The sequence below is a fragment of the Nicotiana tomentosiformis genome, chromosome 6, assembly GCF_000390325.3.
Source record: "Nicotiana tomentosiformis chromosome 6, ASM39032v3, whole genome shotgun sequence".
NCBI lineage: Eukaryota > Viridiplantae > Streptophyta > Magnoliopsida > Solanales > Solanaceae > Nicotiana > Nicotiana tomentosiformis.
This window is the reverse complement of record NC_090817.1, coordinates 146,136,209-146,155,167: the sequence shown is the minus strand read 5'-3', so window position 1 is coordinate 146,155,167 and position 18,959 is coordinate 146,136,209. Positions and strand designations below refer to the sequence as shown.

At 39.6% G+C, this 18,959-nt stretch overlaps 1 pseudogene; it reads right to left on the bottom strand.

Annotated features, from left to right (window-relative positions):
- Nucleotides 1-290: 290 nt before the first annotated feature.
- LOC104094278 (probable inorganic phosphate transporter 1-7) lies at nt 291-3,881 on the bottom strand (annotated as a pseudogene).
- Nucleotides 3,882-18,959: the final 15,078 nt, after the last annotated feature.

Here is an 18,959-nt window from a genome sequence, read left to right as displayed (position 1 = left end):
TTACTACTAATCTTTGGTTAGAAAATGAGATCACTCAAGGAGTAGAAGCCAATGACCCGAAAAGTTCATCTGTTTTCATTTTTTATGTTGTGTTTTGTTAATGAGGGATTTTTCTATGATGTTATAACAGTACATATCATATCATAGTAACTTTGAAATTGTTGCAACAACAACAACATATCCGGTGCAGACCTTACCCCACCTTTAAGAAGGCAAAGAGACTCTTTCCGGTAGACTCTCGACTCAGAAAAGATAAATGGAAGGGGCAACTTTGAAACTGTTGCAATTGTTTAATTTATAACTGATACTGGAACTTAAAGTATGATCCTACATAAAAGAGAGTAACAGCCACTACCTAGAGTGTAACAAAATAGAAATATAAGAGCTTAAAACTATGTAGAGAAAAAAAACAAAAAGCACCAGAAAATAGAAACACGTTTTCCAAAAATAACTCTATATATCTAATCCTATTTTGCTTAAGCTTCTGCATCATCATTTTCTCTAGACATTTCTTCAAGAGATTTCCCTTTAGATTCAGGAACCAAGAAAGTAAACAATGTACCCAAAATATTAACAAATCTCAACACAATAAGAGAATTCTTCACCCCTATACCAGCAGTGTACCCTTCATCAACCTTACTCTTATCTTGTGGCTGAGCCAAATATAAAAACCCGAAAGCACCAACCATCGCCCCTAATTTTCCTGCTGCAGCCGATATTCCATGACACGTGGAACGTAATCTAGCTGGAAAAATCTCAGCTGGCACGACAAATGTGGTTGAGTTAGGTCCAAGAATGTCAATGAGTATAGGACAACGAATCCGATACGATTGTTGGGGTGTGTCCAATGGTTATAAGGAATGGCTAAAGCAAACACGAATGCTGTCATCATAGAGAAACCAAGTAATTGAATTGTAAACCTCCCAATTCTATCAATTAAAAACACTGTGAACCAATACCCTGGCACTGTACTACAAAGAGCAATAAGTGTTTGTGCTCTAGCAATTTTGAAAACTTCTTGAATTGCATTCATAGTATTGGCAGGAGGAATCCATCCAATTGCACTAAAGATATCTTTTTGGAACAAATTTTGGCTATAAAATGCAATATCAAGAAGAAACCATGTACTTGTTGTGCCAAGTAAATGAAGTCCATGTCGACGAAGAAATTCTTTAGAAAATAAACCAAAATCATTGCCTGATTTTCCTCTAGTGGTAACAGCAATTTTAGGCTCTTCTTTTTGTTCTGTTTCAATATCAACTTGCATAACTTTTTCCATATCTGCAGTTGCTTGTTTTACATTCTTGGCAACAAAAGCAGTGTAACGAGCAGTTTCGGGCATCTTTGTTCTCCAATAGTAAGTGAGAAATGCAGGAAGTGCTCCAACCATTAATATAATTCTCCAAACAGTCTGCTTGTGGAACAGTTGAACCAATTGGATCAACCTGTTAGATGTTACACATATGGACCATTAATTACTTTGATTTAATAATTATAAATTCGCTAAATTCCTATAGGTCACGGGTTCGAGCCATGAGCCAGTGATACTTGCATCAGGATAGGCTGCCTACATCATATTCCCTTGGGCTGCGGTCCTTCCTCGGACCCTGCGTGAATACGGGATGCTTTGTGCACCGGGCTGCCTATTAGCTATATGGGTAGAGAAACAAGATCTCTAAACGAATCAAAGTTGAAAGTGATTTCTACTCAACACTGTTCTGCAGGCCGTTTTAGTCCAACATTTTCTTAGTTAAATCTTCTATGCTATGTACAGTTCTATGAAAATCATAAAGTTCCACGATCCTAAAGTCATATAACCATTTATGTTATGATAAAATTCAAACACAACGTACCTTGTATGGAGGAGCCTTAAACCGGGCCTCGAATATAGGAGAGACCAGGATGGCAAAAATTCCTCCACCCAGAATACCAAATCCTTGCATAGCGAAAACAGCAGCAATAAAAGCACCCCTCGTCTTTTTATTAGCATATTCAGACATAATAGTAGCTGAAAGAGGGTAATCACCACCAATACCAAATCCTAGCCAGAATCTAAAGAAGCAAAGTGTGGCTAACACTGTCTTTGGTTCTCTACCAAAAGAAAGACCAGAACCAATGGAACATAGACTCATGAGCATTAATGTTATGCCATAGACTTTTTTCCTGCCCAATTTGTCACCAAGCCATCCAAAAAAGAGTTGCCCTGCATTTGCATTTCAGAACACATCCAAGATTTAAATTTAATGGGTTCGACCAGTTCCAAATTTTATATTGATTAAAACTTTATGATATGTATAAAAAGTCAGTTGCAGAAATCTTGTGTGGAACAGAAGGATAAAAGCTCGTTTAATTCTGATTTCCGGTACGAATATAGTAAATGTAAGCGACATATTCCGGCCCTACCTGTAAGGGTTCCACAAAATGCAACTCCATTAACAGCTGCTGAAACACCAGGAGGTAAAGATCCAGGTTTTGTAGAGCCATCAACATGATAGTAAACGCGACCAAGTAATTTAGTGACTAAAGAAATGCAGAAGAGATCATAGGCATCTGTGAAAAATCCCATCCCAGCAATTATAATTGCAGTAAAATGATACCATTGTGTTTTTGCTGCATCTAGTGCCTTCAGAACCTTTAGATCCCCTGCCATTTTATACAATTCTTCTTCACTCTTCTCTTCTCCTTTGATCTAGCTGCATTTCAAATCAAGAAACATTCAATAATCAGAACAAATTGGCCAACGAAAGATCAAAGATAGTGAAAGATACAACTATAAAAATGGATCATGTATCTTAAATTTTATATGACACTCTTTCTTTTTTGAGTCTGTTCCAAAAGAATGACGGCTTTTGTACATTTGGTAGCTCTTTAATTTTTATTCCTAATTTTTAGTTTAATGACATGTTTTTATATCGTAGAAGGCAATTTAAGCATAAGGAATGTTCAAGAAAATATGCGTCCTCTCCCATGCACTAAGATCCCATAATTAATTCTCAGCTCCACGAAAAACAAGATTTCCTATCAAGGCGGCTGAGATAAATCCTAGGCCATACCATTGATACATATGGGACATGTCGTAGATCCTATTACTCAGGATTTGAAGGTCGGGAGTGCACTTTTACTTTCAGTCAAAATCTACTTTGTATACAGAATATCACTATTAATATATCAGTATTTTCTAAAATATATACATATATTCATGAAAAATTTGCCAAACTTTTTAGGTGTCCGTGACCCCTCACTTGATAACATAGTGTCTTGCTTCTTTTTTTTTTCCTTAAACTGTTTCGAAAGAATGTCACGTTTTTGTATTTAATTAAGTTATTAATTTCACATTCTCGTATTACCTTAGCTATGATGACTCTCCCTTATAGTTAAATGATATTTTTGGCATGTTATACACTTCTATAATTTAAGACCGCAAGATCCAAATTAAAAGTAGTGTTTATATTCTTACATGGTGTCCAGTCAAACTACCATGCCTAAAATGTAGTGGAGTGAGCAAGATTTCATAAGAATAACAATATACTCGATGGATCATGGCATTAAATCTATTGATATACCATTTTCTTTAATCAAAGTAAAAAAGTTGAAATATAAGTTCATTCTCAAAATAAAGACAAAAATTAAAGAACTTGAATTTCCCTTGCATGCAAAAGAACAAAGCAGAATCTTGATTTACATCTCAAGAAGGACACATGCATGCAAATAAATGCAAATATTTAGAACTAATTAATGACAAGACTGACCTGCTATTGCTAGAAAAAATGGTGGAGAAAGAGAGCAGAATCAGAGATTCAGTTTAATTTTTTCTGTGTGGGGAACGAGAGATTAATTAAGCTTAGGGAAATGATTAATTAGATAGATTTAGAGGATTATATTATGTGAGTGGTAAAACGGTAAAGCATGGTGAATCTTTATATATGCAACAGTAACCCCCTAAACTGGGATCTTCGCCCGGATATTGCCCTACTTTTTCGGTCCCGGTCAATAAATGATCCTATTTTTACATGGTATATATTTAGAAAAAGTTTAACTTATAATTGTTTAAAAGAATTTTTATGCTATAAAATTAACTAAAATAGTAATTATAGGCTATAGCACCCTTCCTAGAAGGTGATTATAATACGAGTCCGGAACCAAAATGTGGTTCTTTTGGACTCAAAGAATCAAAATGTGTGAAAAAAAATATAGTGACCAATATATATATAACGCCCTTTTAAAGGGCGCTATACCTTAACGGTTGTTTGCCTGTTAAGGTATATCGCCCTTTAAAAGGGCGTTATATTTGAACCTGAAATGAGTTGGAAGGTATAGCGCTCTTTATTAAGACGCTATAGTATAGCACCTTAATAAAGGGCGCTATACCCACATAAAAGGGCGTTCAGTCACCTTCCCCAACAAACCAGTGTCGTCCCCCCCCAATTAAAGAATACAAATAACGGTCCCCCCAATTTTTAATCAGAAAAAGCTCGAGTGGAGCCCACCTATCCCACAAAAGTGTAGATTCTCGGTCCCACGTCCTAGCTAAAGCGTTATCTCGGAGTGGGTTGCTTGTTTCGGCTCCAAATCACCAAATCTTTAATTTTCCAAAAACTTAAAATCGAGGTATTCCGACTTAGTTTTTGTTAAAACGCGTATAAAAAATGCACATTAGTTATTTTTAATGTGTTCTATGTTGTTTTGTGATTGTTTTGCGTTTTAACTAATTTGTTATTTTTATCCGGACTATAGTATTAGTGTACTAAAATAATTAATAAAAATAGAGAAATTATTATTAGTTGTTAAAAAAATATTAATTAGTTACTTTTTACTGTGGTATATGTATTTTCGTGAATGTTTTGTGATTAAATTCATTTGTTATTTTTATGCGGTTTAGATTATTTATTTGCTTAAAGATTAGTAAAATATATAAATTGTTACTTTAATTCCCTCTAGTGGTATCTTGTGGCCTAATGTAGTGCTTGTATTTGTAATGTAGTGCCCTTTTAGCGTAGTAAAATGTAGTGCCCTTTAGCGTAGTATCCTTGTAGTTATTGAAATTAATCATTTAAGTATCTCTTATACCCAAAAATACGTCAAAAAAGTTGATAGTTCAAACACAAACTTCGTCCAATTCTAGTCAACGATCGTAAGAAAATAACATGAGAAAACAACAATATTTCCCGGACTAAGTATTGTTATATGAATATTTAATAATTAAATCTTGTATAGTTATGAAAATTAATTATTTAATTTTATTATAGTAAAAAATAAGTGAGTCATAAAAAAAATATAATAATAAAAGTAGCATATAAAATAATAAAACTAACATATAAAATAATAAAACTAACATATAAAATAATAAAACTAACATATACAATATTAAACTAACATATAAATAATAAACTAATATTTAAAATAACATACCTATTGAGTGATAAATCGGAAACTTTTTCTCATCACGAACACAAGAATTCAAGATACCTTGGTGCTACTGGGCCTCAAATATCGATCCCTGAACCCATATGTGAATATTTAATAATTAAATCTTGTATAATTATAAAAATTAATTATTTAATTTTATTATAGTCAAAAATAGGTGAGTAACAAACAAACATGTAAAATAATAAAACTAACATGTAAAATAATAAAACTAACATATTAAAGTAAAATAATGTAATTAATATTGTTCAATTTACAGTAGCCGACATGGAGGTTCCGCTTTTGCATCCCGGATCTACCACGCTAGAGTTACTGTTGCTACAGGGCGAGCATAAATCGTCCTACATATGGGAGGGACAGTTACTGGCCCAGACATTCCGCACCAGGAGAGTAGACGATATGTGGGATTTTCTTAGGGCCCACCCTCTCCATCCTCGTATAGTCAGATGCCTATAGGATACGAGTTTTTATAGGATTGTGGAGATCGACCGGTTGCAGCTGGATTGGTCGTTGATCACGGCCCTGATAGAGCGGTGGAGACCGGAGACGCACACATTCCATTTGTCCATTGGCGAGGCCACTATCACGCTTCAGGACGTGGAGGTCCTGTATGGGCTGCCCGTTGATGGACACCCTGTTGCTTTGTCGAATGCCATCAGAGAGAATACGGGTTTGCAATACCTGGAGATGCTGCAACGGCTCACCGGTTTCCAGCCACCGGATGAGACTGCATTGATTGGGGCCAGTCATATGCAGTTGACGCCCGTCCGGCAGCATTTGGAGGCGATGCACGCTGACATCACAGATTATACACCGGAGCTTCATATTTACCGGTACACGAGGTTGCTGCTGCTGCTTATGTTTGGAGGGGTTTTGTTCCTGAACACATCAGGGAACCTAGTCAGATTGAGATCTCTTCTTCATCTTGAGCGGCTAGATGATTTATATCATTACAGTAGGGGTGCTGCTATTCTCGGTTACTTGTACAGGCAAATGTGCCGAGCGAGCATGGGCACCCAACGAGACGTTGCTGAATTTTTATCGCTACTACAGGTGAAAGCATAGTCGAATACTCTATTCATTATAACATACCTAGTAAAAATATACCTTAAATTTTACGTCCATTTTGTATAATAGGTTTGGGCGTGGGAGCAGTTTCTGCAGTTGTAGCCACCTCTACCACCCTTAGCTCCGGGTGCACCACCTCCGTTTCTCCCTTTAGCTAGGAGGTGGGTTGATAGACGAGGATATGGACGGGAGTATGAGGCTCGACATAATCTCCCCTATTACAGGGATTTGTTGGATTTGCTGGAGGGCACACAGGTAAATGTATACCTAAGTTTACTTGTCCTGGCTTCATATGTGTTGCGTATACTCACGCTTTCTGTTGTTACTTAATAGTTCATTTGGAGGCCATACAATGACGAGCTAATAGCTGGTTTGCCCGATTATTGCTCGTCCATCCGAATTATGTGGAGCTCTTCCATCCCGTTGATGTGCCTTGATATTGTCGAGCATCATGCCACCGAGCAAGTACTTTGCCAGTTTGGCCGCCCGCAGCTTGTACCGCCACCGCCCACTTGGCATATGACACATTACTAGTGGGATGATGGTTCCAGGGTAGACCAGACATATATGACATAGCTAAAGGCGCAGATCGATACTTGAGACCAGCGACATGACCTGATTCCGCCTCCCCCTCCACCTGAGCGGCCGGATGGTGAGCATGAGTATATGACCTGGTACCATAGCGTTACCCGACTTTTCGTCGGGAATCCTGCTTATCGCGCTGGCGGTCGGTACGTTCCATACGCCGGAAGGCACAAGGCACTAGTATGTTATTTGGTATACTTACTTATAATGTTAACCTAGAATTTCATAATTTATATTTTACATGTTGTGCAGGCAATTGGCCTAAATCTGTTCCACCAACTGGGACTGTAGATGCAGCAGTATACCGCGAGGGAGCAACCGCTTTGCATGAGTATGGCCGACAGGTTAACGATTTGGCTTCCCAGACATTGAGGCGATCCCGAGTTGATGAGCACTTAGGATACCAGGCTGATTATGTGGTGCCAGAGCAGTACCATCGTGGGCTAGCAGTGGAACCGAAACGTGGTCGACGTGGTAGGCGTGCCCCATGAGGTAGGGATGTCCCATGTGGTAGGGGTGTCCCACGAGGTCGTGGGGGTCGGCGAGGAGGTGGTCCCCAACAAGGGGGCGTTGAGGCACCTGTTGAGGATGTTGGAGTTGATCAGCGGGGTGACCTCCATGAGCTAGACCATGCTCATAGTGATATGCCGTCATTCAGCCTTCAGCTTACTCCGGGGACTTCACAGGTGACCCCGTCAGCTCCATTGTTGATTGCGGGCACGGCCATTACGCGAGAGGATTGGGATCAGTATTTTCCTGATCCTCCAGATCCATCGACCGTTGCTGATGATCGTCCGATACGAGATGTGGATAGTGGGCGCCGGCTGAGTTATGACTCATCATCGAGGGATTCTGAGGATCTTTCACAGGCGCAGGTTTGTTTGTATTACTATTATTTATATTTGTTTTTATCTCATTGATTAGCCATAAATATCTTTATATTTTTTTAAGGCTTCATCCTCGCCCGTCACGGAGGCCACTTTGTGCGATACTGACCTGGCTGTGACGGATGATTATATTCAGGAGCCCGACGAGACCATGGTAAGACAATTTAAAATTTTGTGACTTAACACGTACATTACTAATATATAAATATATCATTTACTAAAATATCTTATTACTCTGTAGGTTGCTGCTGGGCCGACGACCTCTTCTACCGAGCCTTCCGGCCCTACTGACGATCATGCTGCAGCGCATCCTCCGATAAAGAGGCGATGTGATTAGGATGATCCTGATAGTGTAGTCGGGCGGGATGGGATGCGCCTCAGGCCAACAGCTGCATTAAAGCATACAAGATGTGGGACACATTGATTTTTTTGTATTTTATGTACATATGACATTTAGTAAATAATAACAACAGTTTTTATTGTTTACATTATATACGCATTATATTTTTATTTCTCCGGTTCTTCATTATTTTAATACTATAACACAAACACAAACATAGCAACTTAACATAATTTAAATTCAGTACAACTAATGAAAATACATGACACGAAAAACATAAAGATAAAATACTACACTCAACACATACATGTATTTGTTTAGTCACTACCGCCTATTATTATCTACTCCAACCACTTAAATTTCTCTTCCAGCCTATTTTTTTTTTCTTTTTTTGCCTCTTTTAGTTTCTCCTGCACTGCCGCAATTTCTAGTTGCATTTTATAGATCTGGCATTGGTATTCATCATTCATATTCCAAACATACTGCAAACATGATTTGTAATATTTCTGGTTAATGGGTTCATCATACCATTCCTCAAACATACATTGATTTCCGTCATTGCGTCCAAACAATTATTGACATATCCAGTATCTGAGCCCAACATTAACATCTGACCAACATGCCTTCAAAATCACACGTTTGCCACAATAGCACCTTGATTGGTCATTGCGTCCTGACATTTGTTAATGCAAGAAAAATGAAAACATTATGGAAAGTTTTGCTATTTGTTTTGGTTAAGCGCAGATAATAACTAAAATGCGCTAGTTATTTACAGGCAAGATGCCACGACCCAGAATTCCCACCAACGGGACTGTGATGGCGCCTAATATTTTACTTACTAGGCAAGCCAACGTTAGAGGATCATTAAACCAATTCCTTATTTCCATTTAGTAAATAACAATAATTAACTAAGATGAAATATAATAAGTGCGAAATATTATAAAACTGTATTAATTACTACCACCCGGATCTGGAGTCACAATTCACGAGCATTCTAGAATTTACTACAAGTAATAGTCTGAAAAAAATACAACTGTCTGAATGAAAGAAACAGTAGAACAAAAAAGATAGACGGGGACTTCAAGGTCTGTGAACGCCGACAGATCTACCTTGAGTCTCCGGACAGCAGACCAATAGCAAAATCTCAATCAACCCGAGCCGGTATCAAAATCTGCACAGAAAGTGCAGAGTGCAGTATCAGTACAACTGGCCCCCTGTACTAGTAAGTGTCGAGCCTAACCTCGGCGAAGTAGTGACGATGTTAGGACAAGACACCCACATATAACCTGAACAATATAATCATGCTAATGAAAATAATAGTAAATAAAGAAATAAATTAGAAAATAATGGGAAGGGGACATACAGTGGGAGATTTCAATATAAGGAGTGAGAATAACGAAAAGACAGAATTAAATAGTAATCCGTAAAAAAATTAAGAAATTAAAACACTAAGGAAAACTACACGACATCACCCTTCGTGCTTTTACTCTCAACCTCACCAAATAATAAATAAAACTGCACGGCATCACCCTTCGTGCTTTTACTCTCATATTATGCAGGGCATCACCCTTCATGATTTATCACTCATAAATCATAGCACAACATCACCCTTCGTGCATTAACACTCACATATCATGGCACGACATCACCCCCTATGTAACCTAGGCTCTGATACCAACTTGTCACGACTCAAAATCCTAACTTGTCATGATGGCTACTAACATGGTACTAGGCAAGCCAACTTCTCACAAATAATTCCCAACACTTTTAACAAGAATGAATTAAAAGAGATTTAATAGCAAAAGTTCTCATAAACGGGATAGAAAACCCAAAACATAACGTATTATTTCCCAACTATCGGGGTGTTACAGAGTACATGAGCATCTATACATCATAGGTTTAGAAAAAACAGTCTATAATAGTTTGAGGCCAAATACAGTAAACAAGAAGATAGGGAAGGAGAGACAAGGTCTGCAAAATACGGCAGCTGCCTCGGAATCTCTGAAAAATCAACTGTGCGAAGGAATCAACACCCATTGTGTCCGGAAGCACCTGGATCTGCACACGAAGTGCATTGTGTAGTATGAGTACAACCAACTCAGTAAGTAACAATACTAAATAAAGAAGCGAAGATAGTGACGAGCTTCACAACTAAGTCTAATTACAGTAATTTCCAACATAAGAAGGTAGGCATGCTTTCAAGTTCAACATTTAAAACTCAAACAGTAATTTCATATCAAATTCGACTGCAACAGAAGATAATGTCTTTCAGAAATTTCCAAAACAGTGATATATGACAACTGAAGTGCAGCAATAATGAAATCAATGCATCCTCTCAGAGCAATAGTCACTCAATCCTCCCATTCACTCCAACCTCACAATCACTCTTTCCGCACAGTCACTTATTCCTCTCAGTCACTCAGCACTCGGTACTCGCACTCGACACTCGTACTTAGTAGGTACCTGCGCTCACTGGGGGTGTGTACAGGCTCCGGAGGGGCTCCTTCAGCCCAAGCGCTATAACAAGCCAATCATGGCATAAATCAATGAAAAATGATGCGGCGTGCAGCCCGATCCCATAAATATCATCAAAATCAGGCCTTCGGCCTCACTCAGCCATCAACCTCTCCGGTCTCTCGGGCTCTCAGAAGTCATGATAAGCAGCCCAAACATCAATGATATGATACATCAATAATGAACAATAGAGACTGAGATGTAATGTGCAAGTAAAACTGTGATTGAGTGCAAAACAACAATTTAGCAGATAATTCAACATGTACAAGATCTCTGTGGGTCCCTACCATGTCAGCACATATTTTAAACATGATTTATAGTTCATTTCTCTAATACGTAGAAAAAGTACGAATATCAACAGATTATTCAACCACCCAGTTCCATGGAGTTTATCAAGTCACAATTCCTACGGTGCATGCCCACGCGCCCATCACCTAGCATGTGCTTCACCTCAAACCAATTACATATCACAAAAATCCGGGGTTCATACCCTTAGGACTAAATTTAGAACTGTTACTTACCTCAAACCATGTAATTCCTTACTCTGTTATGCCTTTGCCTCGCGAATCGGTCTCCAAACGCCTCGAATCTTATCATAATTAATTCGATTCAGTCAATACAAATTATAGGAATTAATTCCATATAAAAATACTAATTTTCCAACAAAATCTGAAATTTAACTCAAACATCACCCGTGGGGCCCACGTCTCGGAACCCGACAAAATTTACAAAATCCAAAAACCCATTCAACCACGAGTCTAACCATACAAATTTTACCAAATTCCAACATCAACTCAACCTCGAATTCTTAAATTCTTATTTTGAAATCTCTAGGCCCAAATCTTCTAATTTCACCTCAAAAAAAAGTAATCTAGTCGAAATACTCAATGATAATCCAATATTATTGACTAACAATGATCACATGTGACTTACCTCAAGTTTTCCCGTGAATTCTCTCAGAAAACTTGTCACGACCCAAAATCCATTAAAGGCCGTGATGGCGCCTAACACCACTGTCAGGCAAGCCAACAATAAATGATTAACTTAATTACTCATTTAAGTATTTTTGAAATAATAATTTCCTTCAATTAAATAGTAAGAGATAAAATCTACAGAGTAAATGATAATGTTTTCACAACTACAATACTGAACAACCTATAAGCACCCTCAAAACCCGGTGTCACAAGTGCATGAGTATTAACTAGGAAATATAGTAAAATACCACATTTGTCTGGAATACAATTAGACAGGAGAGTGTAAATAACTCTGATGGAAACTCTATGTGCTACAGACTCGCAACATGGGATGCAGCTCACCTAATTCCCCGCAATAGTTGCGCCTCTGCGCCCACAAGTCCACTAGACATATATGTACCTGCACAAAATGTGCAGCAAGTGTAGTATGGGTACGTAAATCAATGCGTACCCAGTAAGTATCTAGTCTAACCTCAAAGAAGTCGTGACGAGGGGTCGACTCCGACACTTACTATGGGCTAACCATAAAATATCGATATTATAATTAAGCATGGGTTATGTAGAAACAGTTGAAAACTCAAGGACAAGAAATAAGCAAACAATTTTTTCACTGATAGTAAATCCCAATTTAATTTCCATTTTTTTTACAAATTAATCTTTCAAGCCAATGAAACAATATCGATTATAATTGTACTCCAAGAAATATTTATGCATGAATTATGCTGAGGTCGTATGGCCCGATACAACATATAAATATAAACTGTGAACTGCCGAGGGTCGAACGACACGAACCATAGATGCATCTATCCGCTACCGAGACATTCAGCCCGCTCCACAAGAATAGAAAATACATTAAAACAACCGATTCAAGATTTATTAAGGGTTAATATTCAAAGAAATATCAATTCTCATTAACGGTCATGTGACCCGTCCAAAACTCAAGTAAATGAAGTTTAACCTTTTACAATTCCTTTTATCAAGTTCCAATATATTTTAAATAATTAAATTAACAAGTAGGGTGCAAATATCGCAAGTATAACATGATTTGGGTCCTAGACTACCCGGACATAAGTACAATGTAAGGACTCTCGTCACCTCGTGCGTACGTAGCCCCCACAAATAGAAGCACATATTAAATCAATTCACCTATGAGGTTAATTCCCTCTTACAAGGTTAGAAAAGAGACTTACCTCGCTCCGAAGTTCCATAGCCGGCTTTGACGCCGCTCTAACATCTCAACCCAAAGCTTGACGGCCCAAAACTACGCAACTGATGTGCAAAAAAATCAAAACATGTTCTAATACCCATAATTAATCAATTTAAACAATTCCCTCAGGCCCACGTGCCCGGATTTCCAAAACTATTCGAAGATAACCATTACCCATAACCTCATGAACTCAAATATATAATTTATTCTCAATTCCATGCCCAAATTCGTGGTATAAATCCAAAAATACCAATTTCTAGGTCTTTCTTCAAAATCCAAATTTTCTACAAATTTTGATGTTTAAATCCATTATAAACCATGTATTTAACTCAAAATGTGAATAAATCACTTACCCCATAATAGTTGATGAAGATGGCACTCCAAAATTGCTCCAAAATTGGCTCCCTTGGACGAAATGAGGTGGAATTGAGCCAAACCCTTCATTTTAAAGAGGACACTGCCCATCCTAACTACCGCAACTGCGGCCGCTTCACCGCATCTGCGATCTCGCGGGTGCGGCCAAAACCTCGCACCTGCACATACCCTCTGTCCAGCACAGCTCCGCACCTGCGATGCCAAATGCGCCCCTGCGGTCACGCACATGCGGAGACATTCCGCTTCTGCGACTCCAACTGCCCAGCTTGCATTCCGCTTCTGCGGAGCTTTCCTCGCATCTGCGGGCTCCCAGATGTGGAAACATCCTCACACCTGCAGCCCTCCCAACTCAATCCAAATGTCACTTCTGCGACCACATCACCGCACCTGCGGGCTTGCACCTGTGGCCTTTTCCACGCAGGTGTGAATTCACCAGATACAAGCAACCTCAGCATTTCCCCCAAACACAACTCGATCCGTTAAACATTCGGAATCCACCCGAGGCCCCCGGGACCTCAACCAAACCTACATACAAGTCGTAAAACACAATACAGACTTAGTCGTGCCGTCAAATCACATCGAACAACACAAAAATCATGAATCGCACCCCAATTCAAGCTTAATGAACTTTAGAACCTCTAACTTCTACATTTGATGCCGAAACCTATCAAATCACGTCCGATTGACCTCAAATTTTGCACACAAGTCACATTTGACATTACGGATCTACTCCAATTTCTGGAATTGGAATCAGACCCCGATATAAAAAAGTCCACTCCCGGTCAAACTTCCCAAAAACCTTCAAATTTCCAACTTTCGCCAAATGACCCCGAAGTGACCTACGAACCTCCAAATCCACATCCGGACGTGCTCCTAAGACCAAAATCACCATACGGAGCTATTCCCAGGCTCGTAATCCTAAACGAACATCGATAACATTGAAATACACTTCAACCTAAATTCATGAAATTCTTCCAAAATGCCAACTTTCCATAATAGGCACCGAAACGCTCCCGGGTCATCCAAAACCCGATCCGGACACACGCTCAAGTCTAAAATCATCATACGAATCTGTTCGAACCTTCAAATCTCGATTCCAAGGTCATTTACCTAAAAGTGAAACCTTCGTCAATTCCTCCAACTTAAAGCTTCTGAAATTAGAACTTTCTATCCAAATCGACTCTGAACATTTCGAAATTCAATTTCGACCACACGTACAAGCCATAATACCTGAAGTAAAGCTACTCATGGCCTCAAACCGCTGAACGACGCGCTAGATTTCAAAATGATCGGTCGGGTCGTTATATTCTCTCCCACTTAAACATACGTTCATCCTCGAACGTGCTAAGAACTGCTCTGGAGTTGTCCGAAATCACTGTTTAACCCCTTGAGCACCTACTTGTGCTGCCACAACCCAGTTTAGCACATTAGCTTGAGCCAGTCTGAAGATCCTCCCTTTTATTTAGTCAAATAAACCTTAGAGCCAAATTTCAACATCCGAAATTCTCCACCGGGCCTGCTTTCAACATACGAACATTGTATCAGTCACTACACACTGTACCAAAACATGATTGCATACCTTTGCTGGATTCACACCATGCACCGCATAATTCACATGACCATAATAACATCCTCCGATAATAATAGCCGAAATTCCACGAATCTGATGCCCACAACACACCTCATGATACATATAAGTCTTGTTCCAGCTCTCGCAATTCTGCCACAATGGAGGAGATATGTAGAAATTCATAACTACCTGCTGAGTCAACAAACCATTGAGTCTCTCTTCCTGACAAGAACCATTACCTTATCCTGAACTACATAACGATATTTGCTCTTTAATATGCCTTATATAAATCCGATCGCACTGATCCCAGTTTCAATATTCTAATCTCCCTCAGTACAAGCTGCTTGGCAATGAACCACCTCAAATATTGACCAAGATCTCATATGATGCCACAATGCGCCAACAAGCTACCAACTCGAATGTAATACATAAGGAAGAACGAATCCTAGAAAGAACTATCCAGCCCGCGTAACGAATAAAACGGCCATTAAATACTATGATCCTTTCTTGGAGGCAAGAAACAGGACACATAAAATATATCTAAGAAACCGTGTTCAACATTTCACTATTGCGGCGTGCAACCTGATCCACACATGATACCGTTGCGGCGTGTAACCCGATCCAAACAACATACCCGTGGCGGCGTGCCACCCGATCCAACCATATACCCATGGCGGTGTGCCACCCGATCCACACATGACAATAAATAGGTAAGTACCCATCAAGCCAAAATGCTTATACCTATGAGATACCCGAATATCAACCACAAACACGCGAAGTGCATAATACAATTCCTGAGGAGACGGATAGTGCCATACACTACGAAACTCAAGCACAACTAAGGTGCAATAAATGACCTGCATCTTGAGATCTATCCTGCCCTCACAACACCACAAACTACACGGGATCTCAATACAAGTGCAAATAATCAAACCGCCTCACAACCCATATGGCACAATAGAGATTACACAGAATTACTGACGACAAAAATAACATCCAAGGTCCGAAGACTCCTCCGTAACCAAAGCTATGCTGAAATGAACACATCCGTCCTGATGTAGATCCCACATTCACATTTATATCCATCCACGGACCTCAAGCCGATTCTGATCGTACCGCACCGGGCTAATAACCTTTCCACGATCCACAATAACCTTTTTCCTATGACACCCAAGAATAGCCATCAAATCCGAAACAAACTTCCATAGTTCACAACCAAATGAACAGAGCGTCTTTCAGGCATAAATTCTCATATTAGCGATAGTACCACAATCTCCTTACTTGGTTTTAATCTTTAATCAATCAAGTGACTACATGTGACACTTATATAATCTTCCCGTGGGATACGCTCCCACGACCTTCCGCATCAGGTAACAAGTTCGCACATCCATACCACCGGCCATACTAATGTTATAAAGCAAATCGGGAATTCGCAAATCAGTACACCAAGCCTCTTACGCAGAACAGCGATCTCAGGTAACGCTAAATACAATACCATCTTACTCTAAACATCTGAATCCTAACCTGCTCATCCGAGCTCGTGACATTCTTGTCGACACCAAACTGCAACCTTGACCCTCAACTTCTAATTCCCATGCCGCTCACTGCACCTAACATGCCAATACGCGAGAGTACAAGAATTCCATCATAACTCCTGATCCACTAATAGAATAAACACTCCATCAGGTAGAAACCTTTGACTTAACTCACTTCAGGAGAACCATTACAACACGCGACTGAATTCCCATAACCACAAAAAATACAATCCTCAAGTAGTGGTCTAAACCACCATAACACTTCTGGGATCCATCTACATATGATAGGCTATTATAATCAAATACCTCTAAGTTAATCAAATTATGGCGGTCGTCAAGCCTCGCACATACCGCCACAAATCACCTGCATAACTTAACATGCTAAAGGAACTGATCATTGCCACCACCATGCCGATTCAACCATTGCTAATCAAACCAACTTCTTCTAATTTACTCTGGACTTTCCTTAGAAATAACAATAGCTCCATTCAAAATATAACGAATTCAATTTGCACTCATCCTGAGTGACCCCATTTCACGATACCACGCCGTCTCAAAACTCACGAACCATCTCATACCCTCCTTGTGCGCACATTCGCATCTTCAACTGGTACACCCATTCTAAAAATTCTTCTATGAATTCGAAGTTATTTTCTCCCATTCCTCCAATGCTACATTGCAGACCGAAGATAACATAGAAAACCCAAGCCCCTTTCATAATCAGCTGCAAAAGATCGATACTTAACCATACTACGGACTCGAAATCCTTAGGCATCGCAGTTAAATTTTTGAATCCACTAGGACCGTTGTTGAGAGTCACCCACTCCGACTTGGTCCCGAATATAATCAACTCCAAGGCTCTGCTAGCATATTAACACCCTCTCAAAGAAGCACCCGGCTGAATCACTTTCCTTGTACATCACATCTACACAAAGCATAAACTCTGAGTCTTCTTAAAGCCTGAACATGAATCGATAAGGCCAAATATAGCCCACATTCCCCAAATCCTTTGCTCAAATTACCACTGATGTTTTCTTTCCTTAGTCGTAATAACCCACCAATATGTCGATAACCAGAAACATCACAAGTAGACAACCATGCAATCCAATTGTAGACGGTGGTTCTCTCCCACTTAGCTTGAAGCTACAATTACATAACCCTGGAACCCACCAAGACTCCTTCTTCCTCATTGACATGATCTCGCACAATCGACCCACCAAATTTCTCGAAATATTCCTGTTAAACATTTCGTGAAAATTCTGAATCACTAGCCACATTCACGTATTCGACCTCTTACTGGGTAGCTAGTAGAATTCTTCGTAGAAGCTTCGTCAATGCCACTCAATCGCTAATCTTCTCAGAGAAGATAACCCACATGTGTAAATTCTATGCCGACATCTTCCAACGATGCTGCACTGGGTACAATTACTATGAAATCTGTAACCCATCCTAAGCCTGTGCTCATTCACCAGCTGTACAAATCCGTTCATTCCCCACTGATATTAACTAAAAGTGCGACAATACATTCCAAACCGAAGTCATGTTGCATCCCATTTCATATAAAGCAACTCTCTCCTATCGTATCCAATCTTCCTCAGTGTAGTAGCTAATATACCAAATTAGTCCGTAGACCTAGTCACCGTCCACCATGAATCCCAAATCACTCTAAACTTTCCTCAAGGCGTGTAGCTATCCTACCACAGAACCCAAATGCTATTCTGCCACTCTCCCACTTTGGTCAGACCCTCTCTCTTAAGCAACTACTCGACTTCTGTTCTCACACTTGGCCTTCTAGAAATTCGACCACCGCAAAACACCTCCCACATGCCCTTCCTCATCCTTCGCTGCCCAGTTGTTTCCTTAAATCAAAATCCATCTCTGTAGCACTTGAACCAATATATCGCTACCGACTTTAAACCTCTCTAAAGACCATCTTTCTCAAGCCATCAACACTAGGAACACCGATTCAATCCTGAACCACTGAACACCGCGATCTCTGACAGCCGCTTCCCCGGCACCATTTCACGACACCCTGGCCCAAAGGCAAATTAAAGAAGACTATAACACTGGCGAACTTAACACATTCAATCAAGGACGATGACACCACATCACATATGAAAATTCCACCACGCTCGAAAATACCAAATCTTGTTACTCCATCAACCCAAACCTGAACACTTATAGTCCGATTTCCTTTCCTCCGCTGGAAATAAAACACTGAACCTCTGAATCATGCACTGAGAAAAACCTTCTTTCAAGTCATTCACTTCCCCGACACATAGACAAGCATCCTACCATCACATTAATACTATGCGATAACAACTCATGAACATTATAGCAATCTGTGCATAGCCTCAAAACTATCAGAAATACAGCTACTGAGCTGAAATGACAAAACATCCTTCCGCAAGGCGACGACATTAGCCCAATTGAATATGTAGGGAGAAACATCCTGCACTACATCTGTAGTACCATTAAAA